This window comes from Furipterus horrens, unplaced genomic scaffold, assembly GCF_987537825.1.
Source record: "Furipterus horrens unplaced genomic scaffold, mFurHor1.1.pri manual_scaffold_2, whole genome shotgun sequence".
In the NCBI taxonomy this organism is placed as follows: Eukaryota; Metazoa; Chordata; class Mammalia; order Chiroptera; family Furipteridae; genus Furipterus; species Furipterus horrens.
Genome location: NW_028327172.1, coordinates 157,939,906 through 157,952,153, shown reverse-complemented (window position 1 = coordinate 157,952,153; position 12,248 = coordinate 157,939,906). Strand labels below are relative to the sequence as shown.

At 34.6% G+C, this 12,248-nt stretch overlaps 1 protein-coding gene across 2 annotated transcripts in view; it reads right to left on the bottom strand.

The window, feature by feature from the left end:
- The window catches only part of LOC150019807 (radixin-like), a 112,956-nt gene that overhangs the window by 20,891 nt on the left and 79,817 nt on the right, over nucleotides 1–12,248 (bottom strand). The window lies entirely within an intron of this gene.

The window sequence follows — 12,248 nt, the reverse complement described above, 5'->3', positions numbered from 1 at the left end:
AAATTTCCAAAGTTATTCAAAACTATCATAGCCAGAGAATAAACTGTGTGTGTATATTCTGAGATAATCTTCACTGACTTGTGTTTTGTTGAATATAACCTCTTCAAAATTACCTTTTAAGAACTGTTTTTCTAACTCCTTAAAAACCTGTTTTAGAAAATCCTTCAATTGCTTTCTAGTCACATTATTAAGAGCATCTGAAAGCAGAAAGAATATTGACAGAACTGCTGTTGTAAGCACTCTCTGCGGTAATAGTTTTTCAACTACAAGCAAGTGTTAAAATTCCAAGTACAGGGATATTAACCCTTGGTCAGGCATTGCATTTTTGAGAAGACAATGCATCTGGAATCTAAGTGTCTATATCTGATTCCAGAGAAATGTTGTTAAACAGACCATCTAATTCAGAAATATGAAAACTGCTTATAAAAATCAGACAAGAGCGTAGAACATCTGGAATTAGAACTCGGAATCCAATCTATTTTTCCTTGGATGTCTTTCTACTTCTTTGTGCCACTGAAGAACCCAACCTGAAGGCTGGATAAAATAAAAACAGAAGTCTTAACTGTCCTGAAGAGGTCACTTGGAAAATAAGCAGCAAAAAAGAACTACATAGCAAACATGAGAGCAAATTACATGCAGATATTTCCTTTTAAATTCTCGGAAAGTAGTAATTTAATCTTTCTCATGACCACAGCCATTCTTCAGGCTAATTGCAGGATACATAGTTCTACTAAGCTTTCTTTATTCTCTTATTCAAATATACCTTTCAGTATACCTTACATAGCAGCATGAATTTTCCTTGAGACCTAAGCTTAGTTATTGTTCCCTTCTGTAACTCATTCCCCAAACACCAGGTGTTTTCAAATCAAACCAAAACCACCTCAGCATACGATTCAAGGCTCCATAAATTTCTGAACCAATGCATTCTAGCTTCGCCATCCTAGTCAGTGAGCAGTTAACCACATGTTCTAGAGCAGTCTAGAGAGTCTACTTTTCATCTCTATTGACTCTATAAACAGTGTACATAAGATAGCCATCCTGGTCTGCCTCCTTTTAGTAATACCTTCACCAAAATTTCCTTTTTCTCTTTAAAACACATGAAAACTAAAAGCACAGGCAAGAAAAATTAAATTGAACTTCATAAAAATTAAAAACTTTTGTGCATCAAAGGATAATATCAATAGTGAAGAGGCAACCCACAAATGGGAGAATATTTGCAACTCACATATATAAGGGATTATTTGCAACTCATATAATCTGATGAGATTAATTAATATCCAGAAAATATAAAGAAGTACAACTCAGTAATAACAAAAATACCAAACTCAATTTTTAAAAATGGACAAAACATGAATAAAAATTTTGGCAAAGATATACATATGGTCAATGAGTGCATGAAAAGATGGGCTCAACATCACAGAGAAATGCATCATCGGGAAATGTACATCAAAACCACAGTGACGTACCGCTTCATCCATTAGGAGAGCTATTATCAAAAACAAAGATAACAATTGTTGGTGGGGATGTGGAAAAACTGGAACCCTTATGCACTGGTGGTAGGAATGTAAAATGGCACAGCTACTATGAAAGACAGTATGGCAGTTCCTCAAAAAATTAAACATAGCAATTTCATTTCTGGGTATATACCCCAAAAAATTGAAAGCAAGGACTTGAACAGGTATTTGTACACCAATGTACATAGTAGCATTATTGGCAATTGTCAAAATGTGGAAACAATCCAAATGTCCATTGACTGATGAATGGATAAACAAAATATGGTACATATATACAATGAAATAGTACTCAGCCTTAAAAAAGAATAAAATTCTAATACATACAATAACAGGAATGAAACTTGAAAACATATACTCAGTGAAGTAAGACAGACACAAAAGGACAAATATTATGAGTCCATTTATAAAAGCTCCCTAGAATAGTCATATTTGGAGACCAAAAATACAACAGTGGTTACGAGGGACTAAGAAGAAAGTAATGGGGAATGAGTTAGTGGTTAATAAATAGATTCAGTTTGGGATGATGGAAAAAGCTCTGAAGATGGGTAGAGGTGACAGTTGCACAACAACATGAATGTACTATTACTAAACTGTACACTTGAAAATTGTTAAAATGGTAAATTTTATGTTATGCATATTTTTTTGTTTTCCCATTACAGCTGTCCCACTTTTATTCCTCTCTTGCTTCCCTGCATCCTGTCACCCCCTTCTCCCACATTCAGTCCCCACTCAGTTGTCAATGTCCATGGGTCATTTATACATGTTCTTTGACTAGACCCTTCCCCTTCTTACCCCCTTCTCACCCCCTTCTCTGACTCCCGCCTCCCCCTTGTTACTGTTACTCTGCTCCTTGTTTACATACCTCTGGTTCAATTTTGCTCATTTGTTTGTGTTGTTCATTAGTTTCCTGTAATAGGTGACAGCATAAGGTATTTTTCTTTCGCTGCCTGGCTTATTTCACTAAGCATAATTCTCTCTAGTTCCATCCATGTTGTTACAAATGGTAGAAGTTCCTTCTTTCTTTCTGCTACATAGTACTCCATTGTGTAAATGTACCATAGTTTTTTGATCCACTCATCTACAGATGGGCACCTCGGCTGTTTCCAGCACCTGGCTATTGTAAATAGTGCTGCTATGAACATAGGGGTGCATAGGTTCTTTTGAATTGGTGTTTCAGGATTTTTCTGATATAATCCTAGCAATGGAATTGCTGGTTCAAAAGGCAGTTCCAATTTTAGTTTTTTGAGGAAATTACAAACTGTTTTCCATAGTGGCTGCACCAGTCTGCATTCGCACCAGGGTTCCCATTTCTCTGCATCCTCGCCAGCACAAGTTGTTTGTTGATTTGTTGATGATGGCCATTCTGACTGGTGTGAGGTGGTATCTCGTTGTGGTTTTTATTTGCATCTATCTCTTTGATGGCTAGTGACGTTGAGCATCCTTTCATATGTCTATGGACCCTCTGTATGTACTCTTTGGAGAAGTGTTTGATCAAGTCCTTTGCCCTTTTTTTAATTGGGTTGTCTGTCTTCTTGGTGTTGAGTCGTGTGAGTTCTTTATGTATTTTGGAGATCAATCCCTTGTCTGAGATATCATTGGCAAACATATTTTCCCATATGGTTGGTTTCCTTTTCATTTTGCTGATGTTTTCTTTAGCTGAGCAGAAACTTTTTCGTTTGATGTAGTCCCATTTGTTTATTCTTTCCTTTATTTCCCTACATTAGGAAATACATCAGTCAAAATGTTGCTACGTGGGGTATCTGAAATTTTCCAGCCTATGTTTTCCTCTAGGACTTTTATGGTGCCACGGCTTACATTTAACTCTTTGGTCCATTTTGAGTTTATTCTGGTGTATGGTGTAAGTTGGTGGTCTACTTTCATTTTTTTGCATGTCCCTGACCAGTTCTCCCAACGCCATTTGTTGAAGAGGCTCTTTTCACTCCATTTGATGTTCCTTCCCCCTTTGTCAAATATTAGTTGACCATACAGACCTGGGTTTATTTCTGGGCTCTCTATTCTGTTTCATTGATCTATATGTCTGTTCTTATGCCAATACCAGACTGTTTTGATTACCGTGGCCTTGTAGTATAGTTTGATATCAGGTATTGTGATTCCTCCTACTGTGTTCTTCTTCCTCAAAACTGCTGTGGCTATTCGGGCTCTTTTTTGGTTCCATATAGATTTTTGAAGTGTTTGTTCTAGGTCTGTGAAAAATATCATTGGTATTTTAATAGGAAGTGCATTGAATCTATAAATTGCTTTGGGTAGTATGGACATTGATGTTGATTCTTTCTATCCATGAACATGGTATATGCTTCCATTTATTTGTATCTTCCTTCATTTCTTTCTTCAATGTTATGTAGTTTTCTGAGTACAGGCCTTTAACCTCTTTGGTTAAGTTTATTCCTAGGTACTTTATTTTTCTTGTTGCTATCATAAATGGGATTTTTCTTTTAGTTTCTATCTCTGATATTTTATTGTTGGTGTACAGAGATGCCTTCAATTTCTGAATAGACTTTGTACCCTGCTATTTTGCCAAATTCACTTACTAGGTCGAGTAGTTTTTTTGTGGAGTCTATAGCGTTTTCTATGTACACTATCATGTCATCTGCAAATAATGACAATTTTACTTCCTCTTTTCCAATTTGGATGCCTTTTATTTCTCTTTCTTGTCTGATTGCTATGGCTAGAACTTCTAAGACTATGTTGAATAGGAGTGGAGAAAGTGGACATCCTTGTCTTGTTCCCGATCTCAGGGGGAATGCTCTCAGTTTTTGTCCACTGAGTATGATGTTGGCTTCAGGTTTCCCGTATATGGCCTTTATTATGTTGAGGTATGCTCCCTCTATTCCCATTTTGCTGAGTTTTCATCCTGAATGGGTGCTGTACTTTATCAAATGCTTTTTCTGCAGCTATTGATATGATCATGTGGTTTTTGTCTTTCATTTGTTTATGTGGTGTATTACGTTTATTGATTTGCGAATATTAAACCATCCTTGCATCCCTGAAATGAATCCCACTTGATCGTGGTGTATGATCTTTTTGATGTATTGCTGGATCCTGCTTGCCAATATTTTGTTGAGGATTTTAGCATCTATGTTCATCAGCGATATTGGCCTGTAGTTTTCTTTCCTTGTTGTGTCCTGACCTGGTTTTGGAATTAGGGTTATACTGGCTTCATAGAACGAGTTTCGGAGTCTTCCCTCTTCTTGGAATTTTTGAAATAGTCTGAGGAGGATAGAAATTAGTTCTTTCCTAAATGTTTCGTAGAATTCACCTGTGAAGCCATCTGGTCCAGGGCTTTTGCGTGCTGAAAGTTTTTTGATTACTGCTTCAATTTCACTAGTTGTTATTGGTCTATTCAGGCTTTCTGATTCTTCTTGATTCAGTTTTGGAAGACTATATGTTTCCAGGAATTTGTCCATTTCCTCTAGGTTGTCAAATTTCTTGCCATACAGTTGTTCGTAATAATTTCTTATAATCCTTTGTATTTCTGTGGTATTGGTTGTGATTTCTCTTTTTTCTTTTCTGATTTTATTTATTTGGATCCTCTTTTTTTCTTGATGAGCCTGGTTAAAGGCTTGTCAATTTTGTTTATCTTTTCAAAGAACCAGCTCCTACTTATGTTGATCTTTTGAATTGCTAGTTTAGTCTCTATGTCATTTAATTGTGCTCTGATCTTGATGATTTCCTTTCTTCTACTTGATGTAGGCTTTGCTTGTTGTTCTTCCTCTAGTTCTTGTAGCTGTAGAGTTAAATGTTTTATTAGAGATTCTTCTAGCTTTTTTAGGTAGGCCTGTATTGCTATGAACTTTCCTCTCATGACTGCTTTCGCTGTATCCCATAGGTTTTGGGTTGTTGTGTGTTCATTATCATTAGTTTCCAGAAATTTTTTATTTCTTCCTTGATGTCACTGTTAACCAATTCATTATTTAATAGCATATTATTCATTCTCCATGAGTTTGAATGTTTTTGAGTTTTTCCCTTGAGGCTGATATTCAATTTTAAGCCATTGTGACCTGAGAAGATGCTTGATATAATTTCAATTTTCTTGAATTTGTTGAGGCTTGTTTTGTTTCCTAACATGTGGTCTATCTTTGAAAATGTTCCATGTGCACTTGAGAAGAATGTATATTTTGCTTCTTTGGGGTGAAAAGTTCTACATATATCGACTAAGTACATTTGATCTAGAGTGTTCTTCAGTGCCTCAATATCTTTGGTGTTTCTTTGCTTAGAAGATCTGTCCATTGTTGACAACGGGGTGTTAAAGTCCCATTGAGTGTGTTGCTGTCTATATCTTTCTTGGAGTCTTTCAAACTTTTCCTTACATATTGGGGTGCTCCTAAGTTGGGTGCATATATATTTATAAGGGTTATATCTTCTTGATGGATTTTCCCCTTAAGTTTTATGAAATGTCCTTCTTTGTCTCTTTTTATGGCTTTTGCTGTGAAATCTGTTTTGTCTGATATAAGTATTGCTACCCCAGCTTTTTTTTTTAATGTCCATTTCCTTGAAATACTTTATTCCATCCCTTCACTTTCAGTCTGTGTAGATCTTTTGTTCTAAGGTGGGTCTCTTGTAGACAGCATATATGTGGGTCATGCTTTCTAATCCATTCAGCTACCCTGTGTCTTTTGATTGGAGCATTTAGTCCATTTACATTTAAGGTTATTACCGATGAGTACTTATTCATTGTCATTTTCCCCCTTTGTACTCATGTTCTTCTCTGTCTCTGTTTCTTCTTCTTAAAGCAGACCCTTTAGCATCTCTTGCAGTGCTGGTTTGGTGGAGATGTATTCTTTTAGCCTTCTTTTGTCTTGGAAACTCCTTATTTCACCTTCCATTTTGAATGAGAGCCTTCCTGGGTACAGTATTCTTGGTTGTAGGCCTTTGTTTTTCATTGCTTGGAATATTTTTTTTGCCATTCCCTTCTGGCTTGTAGTGTTTCTGCTGAGAAATCTGATGATAGCCTTATTGGAGCTCCCTTGTATGTTATTAGTTGTTTCTCTCTTGCTGCTTTTAGGATTATCTCTTTGACTTTGAATGTTGCCATTTTAATTATGATGGGTCTTGAAGTTGGTCTGTTGGGGTTTATCTTCATTGGGACCCTTTGTGCTTCCTGGACTTGCATGACTCTTTCTCTCCTCATGTTAGGGAAGTTTTCTGTCATTAGTTTTTCAAACAGGTTTTCTATCCCTTGCTCTTCTTCTCCTTCTGGAATTCCTATGATACAGATATTATTACATTTCATGTTGTCCTGCAGCTGTCTGTCTCTTCAGTCTTGTTCAGTCTTTTTTTCATTTTGTTGCACTGTCTGGGAGTTTTTGTCTACATTGTCGTCCAGCTCGCTGGTCCCATCTTCTGCTTCCTCTAGCCTGCTTTTAATTCCTTCTACTGTGTTCTTCAATTCAGAGATTGTATTCTTCATTTCCTCCTGGCTCTTATTGATAGCTTCTATGTCCCTTTTCATGCTGGTGTAATTCTCAGTAAGTTCCTTGTAGTTTTTCTGAAGTTCCCTGTAGTTTCCCTGGAGTTCTTTGTAATTTCTGCTGAGCTCATTGAACTTCTCCATAATCCATGTTTTGAATTCCATATCTGATAGTTTGCTCTCCTCTATTTCATTTAGCACTCTTTCTGGGAATTCTACCTTTCCTTTTGATGGGGGGTTGTTTCTCTGTCTCCCCATTTTTGTCTGTTATGTATATTTTAACGCAGTAAATAGATTCAATAGAAAACTCCTAACGCAGTAAACATCTCAACATTTAATACAGATTATTATTATACTTGTTTTGTCAGCTGGGTATGAGTCTTCTTATAAAGTTAGAGCTATAAAATAAAAATTAAGTAATTTACCAAAGAAAAAGCATACCTGAGAAACTATACTGTTTCTTATTCTGTTTCACTAATTTTCCTCTGCTGATCTGCTTTATGTTGTAGTAGTTTCCTTCATCACAAAACTTTTATCCAATAGCTAAAATTTTAAAGTAAATAATAATATAAATGGAATGATGGCATGCATATACATTCAAATGCTAGACTTGAATTACAGACGTTTCAGTATCAACAACAGGAAAGAGAGGGGGGTATTGCCTTGTGAACCTAAGACATACATGCATTTCTAGGTCTAAAACTGAAAATAAAACATCTTAATTTAACTTGTAAAAACTAAAAGTAATACTATGGCATACATTATAAAAGTGTAAGAATTTTATAAAATAAATCCATGTTTTATCAAAAAGAACTCTTCCAAGGATCATTGTATAAATCTAAAATTTTGATACCATATTACCACTTGGAAGACAGACTACTGGCTATACAGACTTAGTAAAGACAAACAAAAACCAGTATCACTATTTTTAAGAGCAATTATATGACATGCATAAATATCAAAGTACATCTAAATTTTAAAATGATCATTAAATAAACAAGAACAATTAAAATAGAGAAATACAAATAATAAATTATGTGGATGGAAGCAACTGACTAGATACAAGCACGGAGGAATCTGGGCATACAAAGAACATAAATCAACAAAATGGTACTGCCATTTTAAAAACAATCTAGTATTGTAACAGATGAATGCAAATAGTCTAAGAGCTAGATAAATATTTGAAGTTTCCTATTTTAAGATAGGCCATTACAAAGGGTCACAGTCATTCTAATCTTGCTTCTATATTCCAGAATATAGCTGGTACTTAATAAAAACGTATTGGCTAAATGGAGATCATTAAATAAGAACCTGGAACCATTTAGTGGCTGGGGAAGCCCAGAGCCAAACATAAACCTGAATTTAAAAGATATGGCACTAATTATATTAGTCATGACTTTTAACCTGAAAATTCTGTGGAAAATATGATGAATACTTCGACTCCTAAAGCAGTGTATGTAACCTGAAATCAGAAAACTCTTGTATCAAGAGTTTAAGGAAGGTCAAAAATGTTGAGGGAACAAAGCAAGGAGTTACAATCTTTCCAGAGGTAAAAACGGCAGCTCTTACAATCTTGAAAGATGGGCATATTAAGAAGTAGGTCCACTAGGAATGGGAGTTAAGATAATTTAAGTGAAAAAGTGAAGAATGGGAAAGTGATAAGCTTTGATATATGAAACATTATTGTGAGCCAATTTTTCCTGGTTCCCAGGGTAGAATGTGAGGAGTCAGATTGCCTTGACTTTTACGAAGTTATCAAAACATCTCCAGAATCCACCAAGCTTTGGAAATGTGCTAGAATACTGTCATTCTATGTGATAAACCACATTAGAATATCTGATGCATAATCTAGTTAAGAAAATGCTAAACTTCTGTTCATTTAGAACAAACTTAAGAGAGAAACTTATCAACCAGTGCAGGGTAGCTCCATATTTATATGATTTCCCTTATCCTTACTAAAGATATCTAAGCTTTGGTTTACTAATTATTTCAGTAAATTAATGCTAAAGGCAGTAACTCCTTATACTTCAGTTTTAAGCGTAATTGTTTTCATCATATATACACAGAATGGGATGCTTTTGTATCTTCACTTCTAACATCACCATTCATCAAGGTAATCACAACTGAGACAAAAAGTCTAGGCATTTTTTGCTTTTCTCAGAATACCAACATTGAAACTCTTTTCTAATAATAATAATCAGGAGTGAGAGTTCCAATATGGCCTAAGATACTCTGTAAGTGATAATTCTAGTTCTTTATAGTAACTCTTGAAATACAAAATTCCCTTTTCTGACAGGATGAGAAGAAATTACCTACCTTTAAGAACAGCAATAAAAAAGTGAATTAAATATTACTAGATTGAGAAGACACATGGTTTTTCCTATACTTAGCTTTATCAGTTGTTTATTAGTAATAATCTTCATGTTAAAAATTAGTAAGAAGCTTTTAAAAGGACAATTAACTTCTAGATTTATGGTAACTGCTCTGTAATGCTACTTTAAGAATATGTATTTAAATAAATGCACTTAGAGTACAGTTCTTTAAAGAACATTAGCATTTTAACTGTGAGATTAATCAATGACAATGAAACTATCTTCTTCAGGAAAAAGAAACTACAACACTATACAATAAAAGCAATGACTGAAAAACTTGATTTCTGTTATCAAGAGTCGATTTAATTTTTCCACAGAATTAACAATCATTATTACTTCCATATCAAAAGAGATATAATTTAGGAGAAAGAGTAAAGCCATGAGAATTTTATAATTTTTTCCTAACCGCTTTTCATTTTTAATATGTGATGATTTATGGGCCTAATAGAGATGAAAATTTTCAGAAAATAGACCAAAAAATCCATGTTAAATAACAACAGTGGACCTTAAAGGCATGAGCTTTTGTCACTTTATTGTTAACCAATGAATGTTATCCAAAATTATAGATGTAACTGTAACTTTATTGTACAACACAAAATTATGATAATGGTAAAAGGCTGTTGGAATTTACCAAATATTCGTTAATATATTTTTACATTGCTATATAAACATGTGCTCTCAACTGCTAATAATAAAAGTTATAATTGGTTTAATCACTATGAAAATCCATATTGCAAATAGTTGTTCCTGTTTAGAAAAATTCACACAGCTTTAAAAATGGATTAACTCCATTTTAATCCTAATCTACAAATAGAGTATAAACAAAAATATAACTGGTAATTTTTCAACACTGATATCAAACTGATGCAGCAATGGTAGTACACAAATTCAAAAATAAAATTAATAAAAATCCAATGGTGGTCTACATTTTCACCTGTTATGGCAATTGCCTTAATGCTTTGGAAAAGTGAACACTTATGCTTGAAAGCATGATGCAGGGCTCACCATGTGTTCTGCTAATGTGCTCATGTAGAAACATTCTCTTCAATAGTGTTTTGAATCATGTGTACAACCACTGCACAACAGTCACTTCAAGGTTAACCAGTTATATTTTGTCCTACAAAATCCAAAAAAATATATTAAATGTAACCTTTCTTTTTCATGTCTGCCCAGATTAATCCTTTTAAAGTCAGCAAAATCAAAAAGCATAAGAGATATTTTCAGACACAACTTGAATCTACTGTGCATGAAAAATGTCTTAACAAAATGGCAATTTCAATAGATAAATGTCAATCTGAATGCATAATACCAAATGAAAAGTAGCTGAACCACACAGAGAAAACAAGGCTTTCCTCATTTCCAAATTCAGATGTTTTACAATAAAAAAAATGTTAGAACGTGAATATTAGAACATCTTTCAAACTAGAAAGATTTCTTCTAAAGACATAATTGAACTTAATATTTATTACCTAATATTATAATTTCTAAAATAGGATCAACAAACCAAATTTCAGTACTCTTAGTTAGAGACTAGAAAAAGATAAGCACAATGATTTAGGAACCAAACGTGCTAAAATGACTATGCAACAATTACACCAAGAAACAAAGATACAGACACTCTTCTTATGCTATGAGGGCAACCTACACACACACACACCCCTTCTCATACATAGAACGCGACACACACACACACACACCTTCTCAGACACAGAATGCAACACACACATAACCCCTTCTCAGACACAGAATCACACACACACACACACACACACACACACACACCACCCCCTCCCTTCTCAGACATAGAACGCCTCTCCAGGAAGACAGTATACCAGTTAGAGCTTACAATTTTAATACAATTCAGAGTCCCACGATTCAGCTCAACAAAAAGGCAGTTAAAAATTTAGCACTCTAAAATATCCTGAAAGAAAAGGAAATTTCAAACATAGTCATCCATGACTGAAATATTATTATGCATTATAAAACATATAACTTGAACACTCCATTGTGTTGAACAACCACTCATCACAGGTGTAGTAGTGAGGTAGCATTACTGTCCCCTCATGGGACTGATGTTTTCATATGCTGCCCTTCCAGGAAGGTCCAGGGTTTTTAATGATTATAATCAATTACCAACAAATATGTATTTTCTTTTATTAAATGTCTGTCTAAACCAGTCTGTGAAAGAGCAAAACTTTTAAAATCTTTCAGGAAACTGTTATTTGCAGGTAGTATATCATCAAGTAAACTTCTAGGGAACTACTTACTACCTACTGTCTACACCTTTGTGAATCAGTAGGCAAAGAAAACCAAAGGATGACAGAAGATGAAACACTAATCAATTCAGTTGTCAAAGATGACTGTAATTAAGCAAGCAAATATCCAATAATGTAATAAAATCAGGATTAAAAAAATTAACCACCAGCTGGACACTACACTATTAAACTTTCTAATCCTTTTCATGATTCAAAGTCATCTTCTACACAATGATCAGACTGTCCACCTATGACCTATCCTCATTTTAAACACTGCCAATGATCTGTATGGTGGCAGAATTACGGCTATGGGCATGGCAAGATATGAGAAGGGCACATTGAGAAAACTTAATGAGAGAATGTGAAATACATGCAGGTAAAATATGGAAGGGGCAAGGGAAAACAGAGTACTCAACCTAAACACTCATTGAATCACCATCATCCTTTAAAATGTACAAAGTGCTTAAATCACACATACACATTTGTCAGACATGATAATTAGTGTTAATCTTCAACAGAAAAAAAAAAAGAAAAATGCAAAATATGAAAGGAGGTGATGAACACTGTCCTCCATTTCCTGGCTCAAATGAAAAAGAAAACCAAACATGATGTCACACTGCCTTAATGTTGAAGCGCTCCCCTTAAATATGTCTTTTAGCCACCACAAGTCAAACTGGTA